Below are 14001 nucleotides of genomic sequence, written 5' to 3'. Positions count from 1 at the left end.
GCTTTTAAATAATTTAGTTCTTCATCAAGGGCTAGTTTGGAGGAGCAAACTTGAAGAGCACGGAAAACATACGAATAAAATGAAGCTAACTTTTGTTTAGTCGGATGACATGATTTAAAGTGTGGTGGAAGGCAAACCGATGAAGGTTTACGGTAAACTGTAGTACTGAAGTTGGATGTGTTACGGGTGACCAGAATGTCGAGAAACGGAAGAGTAAAAGTATCGTTTACGTAGCGGAACCATGCCGGGAAGTTTAAAGTTTCAAACAATTTTGATTCATAATAATGCATGTAGATATCAGCCAGGATGGGACTGAGGGGACTTCCCATGGCTAATCCCTCAGTTTGCTTGTAATATTTATTTTGGAAAACAAAATGTGTTTGTTTCAAACAGAGTTGAGTGAGAGAAATTAGCTCATCAATTTCGATGCAAGAGAAATGAAATTCGCGAAGTCTGGTTTCTAGACATCTTAATGCACCCTCCACTGGGACATTGGTGAATAATGAATTTACATCAAAAGAAACCATGAGTAAATTACTAGGAGAAATGTTTTTAACCTTTTTTACAAACTCCATTGAATTTTTTATGGTGTAAATGTTATTGTCTAATAGAGTGAAAAATCTAGAAACTAAATATTTAGCTAAAGGGTACGAGGCAGTACCTAAATTTGATACAATAGGGCGGAAAGGAATACCACTTTTATGAATTTTGGGAAGAGCATATAATCTGGCACAATTCGCAACAGATGGGATAAGCGAATGTTTTAAGTTGCTTAAAATGATTTGCGAAGATTTGATCGCAGTTTTTATTTCGGATAAGTCCGAAGGTGAAGGATCTTTAGGGATCGGATTATATGGTCCTTCGTTTAAGAGTTTAGTGACACCTTCGATGTAAGTGTTCTTATCCATGACGACTATCTGGCCACCTTTGTCGGCCTTTGAAATGATAATATCCGGGTTAGAATGAATTTCGCGCATTGTAGCTCTTTCTCTCGCAGTTAGATTTGGTTTCAAAGGTTTATTATTGAATTTCACATTATGAGCGATAAGATGCCTAATCATTTCTTTCTGTGAATCTGAAACTTTACTGAATTGAAAGCTTTTTCGATAGGAGCCAAAATCTTTGGAATCGAGGGTTTACAGGTTTGTGAGAAGTTAAAATTATATTTTAGAATTCTCTCTTGTTCTTCTGAAAGACTAACATTAGAAATATTAACTATTGGCTTGATGTTTACAATGGGAAGATTTTTTGAACTACTTGAACTGGAAGACTGTAAAAGAAGTTTTTCGAATTTAACTGCAAGGGTGTTTTTATGACGGTTAACTGCATTCTCCGTTCTAGACCAAGACTTTTGTTCAAGGGCAGTGAATTTTGGATATGATTTAGCGAGTTCCAGATGAAGCTTATAGAGTTCATGTTCAATTTTGGACAATTGTTGACGTGTATCCCTTATCACGGACCGAAGTAAGGCAAGCTTGCAATTTAACAGAATTCTTAAAACGCGACTCGAAGGTTTTTGATTAGATTTGATTTGAATAAAATTGGGGATCAATTTTTTACATTTACATTAAAGTAAAAAGTCAAGATGATTCAAGAATTTTTGCCGTTTCAGGCGTAATTTAGTGAAACGATTAACGGATGAAGGCATGATAAACAATGCAGAAAATCAAACTAAATTAACTGAGCAATAATAAAGTACACACAAAACAGCAGAAAAATCTCTCACTGAAATGAATAGAAAACAAAACGTTTGTAAGCAAAATGCATGAAATCAGACAAGCAAAGCACAATATCCAAATGTACAAAACATAAACATAACTTGAAAATTGCAAAAATGTACTCACCGAAACTCCTACAATCACAAAATGGCGGCCACACCACGTGTAAAAAAGAAAGCAAAATGTAAGCCTGTTTGGGGCTTCTATAATTAAGACACAATAACACGCCAAATAAATACTAATTCAGAAGTCAAACAACAAAAATCAGCGTTATACCTACAAAATTTTCACAGGACTAGTTTCGATGGTTTTACCGAACCATCATCTTCAGCTGCAAAACCGCAAATGAACAAGATAGGAAATAATGATTAGATAAGATAAGAAACCCTGGACAAGAATAAGCAAGTGGCGCCATCTGTTGGCGAAACCAGAACTAAAACATAATTTCTCTAAAAGCCGAAGGCAAATTTGGATTGGAATTAGGATCGTTAACTAGAACAGAAAGATTTTTTTGAATGTGAAATGCCTCTACAAAATCGAGTTCTCCAATGGAAGATGTTTTTTGAATTATTTTGGCAGCAGAAAAATTGAAAGTGTGATTTTCGGACCAACAATGTTGAGCAACAGAAGACTTCTGTGTTTCCTTTTTTCTAACATATGCCTCATGTTCTTTGACGCGAAATTTTAAGGCTCTCTTAGTTTGGCCAATGTAAATTAAACCACACTGGCAAGGAATCCTATAAATACCCCAGGAATTCATATCCGGAATGGGGTCCTTGAGTATAGAAGTTGGAATTTTATTGATGGGAGAATAAACAACCCGAAAGTTAAATTTCTGCAAAATATGTGCAACTTTATAGCTAATTGATGGAAAGAAGGGAATGACAACAAAATTTTATAATCTCCTAAAATAAGAGTGTGGCTTTTAGTGTGTTCAGATGAGAATTTTTTAACTGCTTGATTAATAATGTTGGGTGAAAAGCCCCTGTCAATAGCTATTGCTTTTAAATAATTTAGTTCTTCATCAAGGGCTAGTTTGGAGTAGCAAACTTGAAGAGCACGGAAAACATAGGAATAAATTGAAGCTAACTTTTGTTTAGTCGGATGACATGATTTAAAGTGTGGTGGAAGGCAAACCGATGAAGGTTTACGGTAAACTGTAGTACTGAAGTTGGATGTGTTACGGGTGACCAGAATGTCGAGAAACGGAAGAGAATTGCAAGTCTCAAGTTCAAAAGTGAACTGAATAGCAGGATCAATAGAATTCATTGTTGAAAGAACTTTATTTAAATCATCTTTATTACCTTCAAACAGGGTAAAAGTATCGTCTACGTAGCGGAACCATGCCGGGAAGTTTAAAGTTTCAAACAATTTTGATTCATAATAATGCATGTAGATATCAGCCAGGATGGGACTGAGGGGACTTCCCATGGCTAATCCCTCAGTTTGCTTATAATATTTATTTTGGAAAACAAAATGTGTTTGTTTCAAACAGAGTTGAGTGAGAGAAATTAGCTCATCAATTTCGATGCAAGAGAAATGAAATTCGCGAAGTCTGCTTTCTAGACATCTTAATGCACCCTCCACTGGGACATTGGTGAATAATGATTTTACATCAAAAGAAACCATGAGTAAATTACTAGGAGAAATGTTTTTAACCTTTTTTACAAACTCCATTGAATTTTTTATGGTGTAAATGTTATTGTCTAATAGAGTGGAAAATCTAGAAACTAAATATTTAGCTAAAGGATACGAGGCAGTACCTAAATTTGATACAATAGGGCGGAAAGGAATACCACTTTTATGAATTTTGGGAAGAGCATATAATCTGGCACAATTCGCAACAGATGCGATAAGCGAATGTTTTATGTTGCTTGAAATGATTTGCGAAGATTTGATCGCAGTTTTTATTTTGGATAAGTCCGAAGGTGAAGGATCTTTAGGGATCGGATTATATGGTCCTTCGTTTAAGAGTTTAGTGACACCATCGATGTAAGTGTTCTTATCCATGACGACTATCTGGCCACCTTTGTCGGTCTTTGAAATGATAATATCCGGGTTAGAATGAATTTCGCGCATTGTAGCTCTTTCTCTCGCAGTTAGATTTGGTTTCAAAGGTTTATTATTGAATTTCACATTATGAGCGATAAGATGCCTAATCATTTCTTTCTGTGAATCTGAAACTTTACTGAATTGAAAGCTTTTTCGATAGGAGCCAAAATCTTTGGAATCGAGGGTTTACAGGTTTGTGAGAAGTTAAAATTATATTTTAGAATTCTCTCTTGTTCTTCTGAAAGACTAACATTAGAAATATTAACTATTGGCTTGATGTTTACAATGGGAAGATTTTTTGAACTACTTGAACTGGAAGACTGTAAAAGAAGTTTTTCGAATTTAACTGCAAGGGTGTTTTTATGACGGTTAACTGCATTCTCCGTTCTAGACCAAGACTTTTGTTCAAGGGCAGTGAATTTTGGATATGATTTAGCGAGTTCCAGATGAAGCTTATAGAGTTCATGTTCAATTTTGGACAATTGTTGACGTGTATCCCTTATCACGGACCGAAGTAAGGCAAGCTTGCAATTTAACAGAATTCTTAAAACGCGACTCGAAGGTTTTTGATTAGATTTGATTTGAATAAAATTGGGGATCAATTTTTTACATTTACATTAAAGTAAAAAGTCAAGATGATTCAAGAATTTTTGCCGTTTCAGGCGTAATTTAGTGAAACGATTAACGGATGAAGGCATGATAAACAATGCAGAAAATCAAACTAAATTAACTGAGCAATAATAAAGTACACACAAAACAGCAGAAAAATCTCTCACTGAAATGAATAGAAAACAAAACGTTTGTAAGCAAAATGCATGAAATCAGACAAGCAAAGCACAATATCCAAATGTACAAAACATAAACATAACTTGAAAATTGCAAAAATGTACTCACCGAAATTCCTACAATCACAAAATGGCGGCCACACCACGTGTAAAAAAGAAAGCAAAATGTAAGCCTGTTTGGGGCTTCTATAATTAAGACACAATAACACGCCAAATAAATACTAATTCAGAAGTCAAACAACAAAAATCAGCGTTATACCTACAAAATTTTCACAGGACTAGTTTCGATGGTTTTACCGAACCATCATCTTCAGCTGCAAAACCGCAAATGAACAAGATAGGAAATAATGATTAGATAAGATAAGAAACCCTGGACAAGAATAAGCAAGTGGCGCCATCTGTTGGCGAAACCAGAACTAAAACATAATTTCTCTAAAAGCCGAAGGCAAATTTGGATTGGAATTAGGATCGTTAACTAGAACAGAAAGATTTTTTTGAATGTGAAATGCCTCTACAAAATCGAGTTCTCCAATGGAAGATGTTTTTTGAATTATTTTGGCAGCAGAAAAATTGAAAGTGTGATTTTCGGACCAACAATGTTGAGCAACAGAAGACTTCTGTGTTTCCTTTTTTCTAACATATGCCTCATGTTCTTTGACGCGAAATTTTAAGGCTCTCTTAGTTTGGCCAATGTAAATTAAACCACACTGGCAAGGAATCCTATAAATACCCCAGGAATTCATATCCGGAATGGGGTCCTTGAGTATAGAAGTTGGAATTTTATTGATGGGAGAATAAACAACCCGAAAGTTAAATTTCTGCAAAATATGTGCAACTTTATAGCTAATTGATGGAAAGAAGGGAATGACAACAAAATTTTATAATCTCCTAAAATAAGAGTGTGGCTTTTAGTGTGTTCAGATGAGAATTTTTTAACTGCTTGATTAATAATGTTGGGTGAAAAGCCCCTGTCAATAGCTATTGCTTTTAAATAATTTAGTTCTTCATCAAGGGCTAGTTTGGAGTAGCAAACTTGAAGAGCACGGAAAACATAGGAATAAATTGAAGCTAACTTTTGTTTAGTCGGATGACATGATTTAAAGTGTGGTGGAAGGCAAACCGATGAAGGTTTACGGTAAACTGTAGTACTGAAGTTGGATGTGTTACGGGTGACCAGAATGTCGAGAAACGGAAGAGAATTGCAAGTCTCAAGTTCAAAAGTGAACTGAATAGCAGGATCAATAGAATTCATTGTTGAAAGAACTTTATTTAAATCATCTTTATTACCTTCAAACAGGGTAAAAGTATCGTCTACGTAGCGGAACCATGCCGGGAAGTTTAAAGTTTCAAACAATTTTGATTCATAATAATGCATGTAGATATCAGCCAGGATGGGACTGAGGGGACTTCCCATGGCTAATCCCTCAGTTTGCTTATAATATTTATTTTGGAAAACAAAATGTGTTTGTTTCAAACAGAGTTGAGTGAGAGAAATTAGCTCATCAATTTCGATGCAAGAGAAATGAAATTCGCGAAGTCTGCTTTCTAGACATCTTAATGCACCCTCCACTGGGACATTGGTGAATAATGATTTTACATCAAAAGAAACCATGAGTAAATTACTAGGAGAAATGTTTTTAACCTTTTTTACAAACTCCATTGAATTTTTTATGGTGTAAATGTTATTGTCTAATAGAGTGGAAAATCTAGAAACTAAATATTTAGCTAAAGGATACGAGGCAGTACCTAAATTTGATACAATAGGGCGGAAAGGAATACCACTTTTATGAATTTTGGGAAGAGCATATAATCTGGCACAATTCGCAACAGATGCGATAAGCGAATGTTTTATGTTGCTTGAAATGATTTGCGAAGATTTGATCGCAGTTTTTATTTTGGATAAGTCCGAAGGTGAAGGATCTTTAGGGATCGGATTATATGGTCCTTCGTTTAAGAGTTTAGTGACACCATCGATGTAAGTGTTCTTATCCATGACGACTATCTGGCCACCTTTGTCGGTCTTTGAAATGATAATATCCGGGTTAGAATGAATTTCGCGCATTGTAGCTCTTTCTCTCGCAGTTAGATTTGGTTTCAAAGGTTTATTATTGAATTTCACATTATGAGCGATAAGATGCCTAATCATTTCTTTCTGTGAATCTGAAACTTTACTGAATTGAAAGCTTTTTCGATAGGAGCCAAAATCTTTGGAATCGAGGGTTTACAGGTTTGTGAGAAGTTAAAATTATATTTTAGAATTCTCTCTTGTTCTTCTGAAAGACTAACATTAGAAATATTAACTATTGGCTTGATGTTTACAATGGGAAGATTTTTTGAACTACTTGAACTGGAAGACTGTAAAAGAAGTTTTTCGAATTTAACTGCAAGGGTGTTTTTATGACGGTTAACTGCATTCTCCGTTCTAGACCAAGACTTTTGTTCAAGGGCAGTGAATTTTGGATATGATTTAGCGAGTTCCAGATGAAGCTTATAGAGTTCATGTTCAATTTTGGACAATTGTTGACGTGTATCCCTTATCACGGACCGAAGTAAGGCAAGCTTGCAATTTAACAGAATTCTTAAAACGCGACTCGAAGGTTTTTGATTAGATTTGATTTGAATAAAATTGGGGATCAATTTTTTACATTTACATTAAAGTAAAAAGTCAAGATGATTCAAGAATTTTTGCCGTTTCAGGCGTAATTTAGTGAAACGATTAACGGATGAAGGCATGATAAACAATGCAGAAAATCAAACTAAATTAACTGAGCAATAATAAAGTACACACAAAACAGCAGAAAAATCTCTCACTGAAATGAATAGAAAACAAAACGTTTGTAAGCAAAATGCATGAAATCAGACAAGCAAAGCACAATATCCAAATGTACAAAACATAAACATAACTTGAAAATTGCAAAAATGTACTCACCGAAATTCCTACAATCACAAAATGGCGGCCACACCACGTGTAAAAAAGAAAGCAAAATGTAAGCCTGTTTGGGGCTTCTATAATTAAGACACAATAACACGCCAAATAAATACTAATTCAGAAGTCAAACAACAAAAATCAGCGTTATACCTACAAAATTTTCACAGGACTAGTTTCGATGGTTTTACCGAACCATCATCTTCAGCTGCAAAACCGCAAATGAACAAGATAGGAAATAATGATTAGATAAGATAAGAAACCCTGGACAAGAATAAGCAAGTGGCGCCATCTGTTGGCGAAACCAGAACTAAAACATAATTTCTCTAAAAGCCGAAGGCAAATTTGGATTGGAATTAGGATCGTTAACTAGAACAGAAAGATTTTTTTGAATGTGAAATGCCTCTACAAAATCGAGTTCTCCAATGGAAGATGTTTTTTGAATTATTTTGGCAGCAGAAAAATTGAAAGTGTGATTTTCGGACCAACAATGTTGAGCAACAGAAGACTTCTGTGTTTCCTTTTTTCTAACATATGCCTCATGTTCTTTGACGCGAAATTTTAAGGCTCTCTTAGTTTGGCCAATGTAAATTAAACCACACTGGCAAGGAATCCTATAAATACCCCAGGAATTCATATCCGGAATGGGGTCCTTGAGTATAGAAGTTGGAATTTTATTGATGGGAGAATAAACAACCCGAAAGTTAAATTTCTGCAAAATATGTGCAACTTTATAGCTAATTGATGGAAAGAAGGGAATGACAACAAAATTTTATAATCTCCTAAAATAAGAGTGTGGCTTTTAGTGTGTTCAGATGAGAATTTTTTAACTGCTTGATTAATAATGTTGGGTGAAAAGCCCCTGTCAATAGCTATTGCTTTTAAATAATTTAGTTCTTCATCAAGGGCTAGTTTGGAGTAGCAAACTTGAAGAGCACGGAAAACATAGGAATAAATTGAAGCTAACTTTTGTTTAGTCGGATGACATGATTTAAAGTGTGGTGGAAGGCAAACCGATGAAGGTTTACGGTAAACTGTAGTACTGAAGTTGGATGTGTTACGGGTGACCAGAATGTCGAGAAACGGAAGAGAATTGCAAGTCTCAAGTTCAAAAGTGAACTGAATAGCAGGATCAATAGAATTCATTGTTGAAAGAACTTTATTTAAATCATCTTTATTACCTTCAAACAGGGTAAAAGTATCGTCTACGTAGCGGAACCATGCCGGGAAGTTTAAAGTTTCAAACAATTTTGATTCATAATAATGCATGTAGATATCAGCCAGGATGGGACTGAGGGGACTTCCCATGGCTAATCCCTCAGTTTGCTTATAATATTTATTTTGGAAAACAAAATGTGTTTGTTTCAAACAGAGTTGAGTGAGAGAAATTAGCTCATCAATTTCGATGCAAGAGAAATGAAATTCGCGAAGTCTGCTTTCTAGACATCTTAATGCACCCTCCACTGGGACATTGGTGAATAATGATTTTACATCAAAAGAAACCATGAGTAAATTACTAGGAGAAATGTTTTTAACCTTTTTTACAAACTCCATTGAATTTTTTATGGTGTAAATGTTATTGTCTAATAGAGTGGAAAATCTAGAAACTAAATATTTAGCTAAAGGATACGAGGCAGTACCTAAATTTGATACAATAGGGCGGAAAGGAATACCACTTTTATGAATTTTGGGAAGAGCATATAATCTGGCACAATTCGCAACAGATGCGATAAGCGAATGTTTTATGTTGCTTGAAATGATTTGCGAAGATTTGATCGCAGTTTTTATTTTGGATAAGTCCGAAGGTGAAGGATCTTTAGGGATCGGATTATATGGTCCTTCGTTTAAGAGTTTAGTGACACCATCGATGTAAGTGTTCTTATCCATGATGACTATCTGGCCACCTTTGTCGGTCTTTGAAATGATAATATCCGGGTTAGAATGAATTTCGCGCATTGTAGCTCTTTCTCTCGCAGTTAGATTTGGTTTCAAAGGTTTATTATTGAATTTCACATTATGAGCGATAAGATGCCTAATCATTTCTTTCTGTGAATCTGAAACTTTACTGAATTGAAAGCTTTTTCGATAGGAGCCAAAATCTTTGGAATCGAGGGTTTACAGGTTTGTGAGAAGTTAAAATTATATTTTAGAATTCTCTCTTGTTCTTCTGAAAGACTAACATTAGAAATATTAAGTATTGGCTTGATGTTTACAATGGGAAGATTTTTTGAACTACTTGAACTGGAAGACTGTAAAAGAAGTTTTTCGAATTTAACTGCAAGGGTGTTTTTATGACGGTTAACTGCATTCTCCGTTCTAGACCAAGACTTTTGTTCAAGGGCAGTGAATTTTGGATATGATTTAGCGAGTTCCAGATGAAGCTTATAGAGTTCATGTTCAATTTTGGACAATTGTTGACGTGTATCCCTTATCACGGACCGAAGTAAGGCAAGCTTGCAATTTAACAGAATTCTTAAAACGCGACTCGAAGGTTTTTGATTAGATTTGATTTGAATAAAATTGGGGATCAATTTTTTACACTTACATTAAAGTAAAAAGTCAAGATGATTCAAGAATTTTTGCCGTTTCAGGCGTAATTTAGTGAAACGATTAACGGATGAAGGCATGATAAACAATGCAGAAAATCAAACTAAATTAACTGAGCAATAATAAAGTACACACAAAACAGCAGAAAAATCCCTCACTGAAATGAATAGAAAACAAAACGTTTGTAAGCAAAATGCATGAAATCAGACAAGCAAAGCACAATATCCAAATGTACAAAACATAAACATAACTTGAAAATTGCAAAAAGGTACTCACCGAAACTCCTACAATCACAAAATGGCGGCCACACCACGTGTAAAAAAGAAAGCAAAATGTAAGCCTGTTTGGGGCTTCTATAATTAAGACACAATAACACGCCGAATAAATACTAATTCAGAAGTCAAACAACAAAAATCAGCGTTATACCTACAAAATTTTCACAGGACTAGTTTCGATGGTTTTACCGAACCATCATCTTCAGCTGCAAAACCGCAAATGAACAAGATAGGAAATAATGATTAGATAAGATAAGAAACCCTGGACAAGAATAAGCAAGTGGCGCCATCTGTTGGCGAAACCAGAACTAAAACATAATTTCTCTAAAAGCCGAAGGCAAATTTGGATTGGAATTAGGATCGTTAACTAGAACAGAAAGATTTTTTTGAATGTGAAATGCCTCTAGAAAATCCAGTTCTCCAATGGAAGATGTTTTTTGAATAATTTTGGCCGCAGAAAAATTGAAAGTGTGATTTTCGGACCAACAATGTTGAGCAACAGAAGACTTCTGTGTTTCCTTTTTTCTAACATATGCCTCATGTTCTTTGACGCGAAATTTTAAGGCTCTCTTAGTTTGGCCAATGTAAATTAAACCACACTGGCAAGGAATCCTATAAATACCCCAGGAATTCATATCCGGAATGGGGTCCTTGAGTATAGAAGTTGGAATTTTATTGATGGGAGAATAAACAACCCGAAAGTTAAATTTCTGCAAAATATGTGCAACTTTATAGCTAATTGATGGAAAGAAGGGAATGACAACAGAATTTTTATAATCTCCTAAAATAAGAGTGTGGCTTTTAGTGTGTTCAGATGAGAATTTTTTAACTGCTTGATTAATAATGTTGGGTGAAAAGCCCCTGTCAATAGCTATTGCTTTTAAATAATTTAGTTCTTCATCAAGGGCTAGTTTGGAGTAGCAAACTTGAAGAGCACGGAAAACATAGGAATAAATTGAAGCTAACTTTTGTTTAGTCGGATGACATGATTTAAAGTGTGGTGGAAGGCAAACCGATGAAGGTTTACGGTAAACTGTAGTACTGAAGTTGGATGTGTTACGGGTGACCAGAATGTCGAGAAACGGAAGAGAATTGCAAGTCTCAAGTTCAAAAGTGAACTGAATAGCAGGATCAATAGAATTCATTGTTGAAAGAACTTTATTTAAATCATCTTTATTACCTTCAAACAGGGTAAAAGTATCGTCTACGTAGCGGAACCATGCCGGGAAGTTTAAAGTTTCAAACAATTTTGATTCATAATAATGCATGTAGATATCAGCCAGGATGGGACTGAGGGGACTTCCCATGGCTAATCCCTCAGTTTGCTTGTAATATTTATTTTGGAAAACAAAATGTGTTTGTTTCAAACAGAGTTGAGTGAGAGAAATTAGCTCATCAATTTCGATGCAAGAGAAATGAAATTCGCGAAGTCTGCTTTCTAGACATCTTAATGCACCCTCCACTGGGACATTGGTGAATAATGATTTTACATCAAAAGAAACCATGAGTAAATTACTAGGAGAAATGTTTTTAACCTTTTTTACAAACTCCATTGAATTTTTTATGGTGTAAATGTTATTGTCTAATAGAGTGGAAAATCTAGAAACTAAATATTTAGCTAAAGGATACGAGGCAGTACCTAAATTTGATACAATAGGGCGGAAAGGAATACCACTTTTATGAATTTTGGGAAGAGCATATAATCTGGCACAATTCGCAACAGATGCGATAAGCGAATGTTTTATGTTGCTTGAAATGATTTGCGAAGATTTGATCGCAGTTTTTATTTTGGATAAGTCCGAAGGTGAAGGATCTTTAGGGATCGGATTATATGGTCCTTCGTTTAAGAGTTTAGTGACACCATCGATGTAAGTGTTCTTATCCATGACGACTATCTGGCCACCTTTGTCGGTCTTTGAAATGATAATATCCGGGTTAGAATGAATTTCGCGCATTGTAGCTCTTTCTCTCGCAGTTAGATTTGGTTTCAAAGGTTTATTATTGAATTTCACATTATGAGCGATAAGATGCCTAATCATTTCTTTCTGTGAATCTGAAACTTTACTGAATTGAAAGCTTTTTCGATAGGAGCCAAAATCTTTGGAATCGAGGGTTTACAGGTTTGTGAGAAGTTAAAATTATATTTTAGAATTCTCTCTTGTTCTTCTGAAAGACTAACATTAGAAATATTAAGTATTGGCTTGATGTTTACAATGGGAAGATTTTTTGAACTACTTGAACTGGAAGACTGTAAAAGAAGTTTTTCGAATTTAACTGCAAGGGTGTTTTTATGACGGTTAACTGCATTCTCCGTTCTAGACCAAGACTTTTGTTCAAGGGCAGTGAATTTTGGATATGATTTAGCGAGTTCCAGATGAAGCTTATAGAGTTCATGTTCAATTTTGGACAATTGTTGACGTGTATCCCTTATCACGGACCGAAGTAAGGCAAGCTTGCAATTTAACAGAATTCTTAAAACGCGACTCGAAGGTTTTTGATTAGATTTGATTTGAATAAAATTGGGGATCAATTTTTTACACTTACATTAAAGTAAAAAGTCAAGATGATTCAAGAATTTTTGCCGTTTCAGGCGTAATTTAGTGAAACGATTAACGGATGAAGGCATGATAAACAATGCAGAAAATCAAACTAAATTAACTGAGCAATAATAAAGTACACACAAAACAGCAGAAAAATCCCTCACTGAAATGAATAGAAAACAAAACGTTTGTAAGCAAAATGCATGAAATCAGACAAGCAAAGCACAATATCCAAATGTACAAAACATAAACATAACTTGAAAATTGCAAAAAGGTACTCACCGAAACTCCTACAATCACAAAATGGCGGCCACACCACGTGTAAAAAAGAAAGCAAAATGTAAGCCTGTTTGGGGCTTCTATAATTAAGACACAATAACACGCCGAATAAATACTAATTCAGAAGTCAAACAACAAAAATCAGCGTTATACCTACAAAATTTTCACAGGACTAGTTTCGATGGTTTTACCGAACCATCATCTTCAGCTGCAAAACCGCAAATGAACAAGATAGGAAATAATGATTAGATAAGATAAGAAACCCTGGACAAGAATAAGCAAGTGGCGCCATCTGTTGGCGAAACCAGAACTAAAACATAATTTCTCTAAAAGCCGAAGGCAAATTTGGATTGGAATTAGGATCGTTAACTAGAACAGAAAGATTTTTTTGAATGTGAAATGCCTCTACAAAATCCAGTTCTCCAATGGAAGATGTTTTTTGAATAATTTTGGCAGCAGAAAAATTGAAAGTGTGATTTTCGGACCAACAATGTTGAGCAACAGAAGACTTCTGTGTTTCCTTTTTTCTAACATATGCCTCATGTTCTTTGACGCGAAATTTTAAGGCTCTCTTAGTTTGGCCAATGTAAATTAAACCACACTGGCAAGGAATCCTATAAATACCCCAGGAATTCATATCCGGAATGGGGTCCTTGAGTATAGAAGTTGGAATTTTATTGATGGGAGAATAAACAACCCGAAAGTTAAATTTCTGCAAAATATGTGCGACTTTATAGCTAATTGATGGAAAGAAGGGAATGACAACAGAATTTTTATAATCTCCTAAAATAAGAGTGTGGCTTTTAGTGTGTTCAGATGAGAATTTTTTAACTGCTTGATTAATAATGTTGGGTGAAAAGCCCCTGTCAATAGCTATTG

The sequence above is a fragment of the Stegodyphus dumicola genome, chromosome 9 (assembly GCF_044657685.1).
Source record: "Stegodyphus dumicola isolate Sdum_Otavi_A_Nest chromosome 9, ASM4465768v1".
Lineage (NCBI taxonomy): Eukaryota > Metazoa > Arthropoda > Arachnida > Araneae > Eresidae > Stegodyphus > Stegodyphus dumicola.
This window is presented reverse-complemented; position numbering follows the sequence as displayed.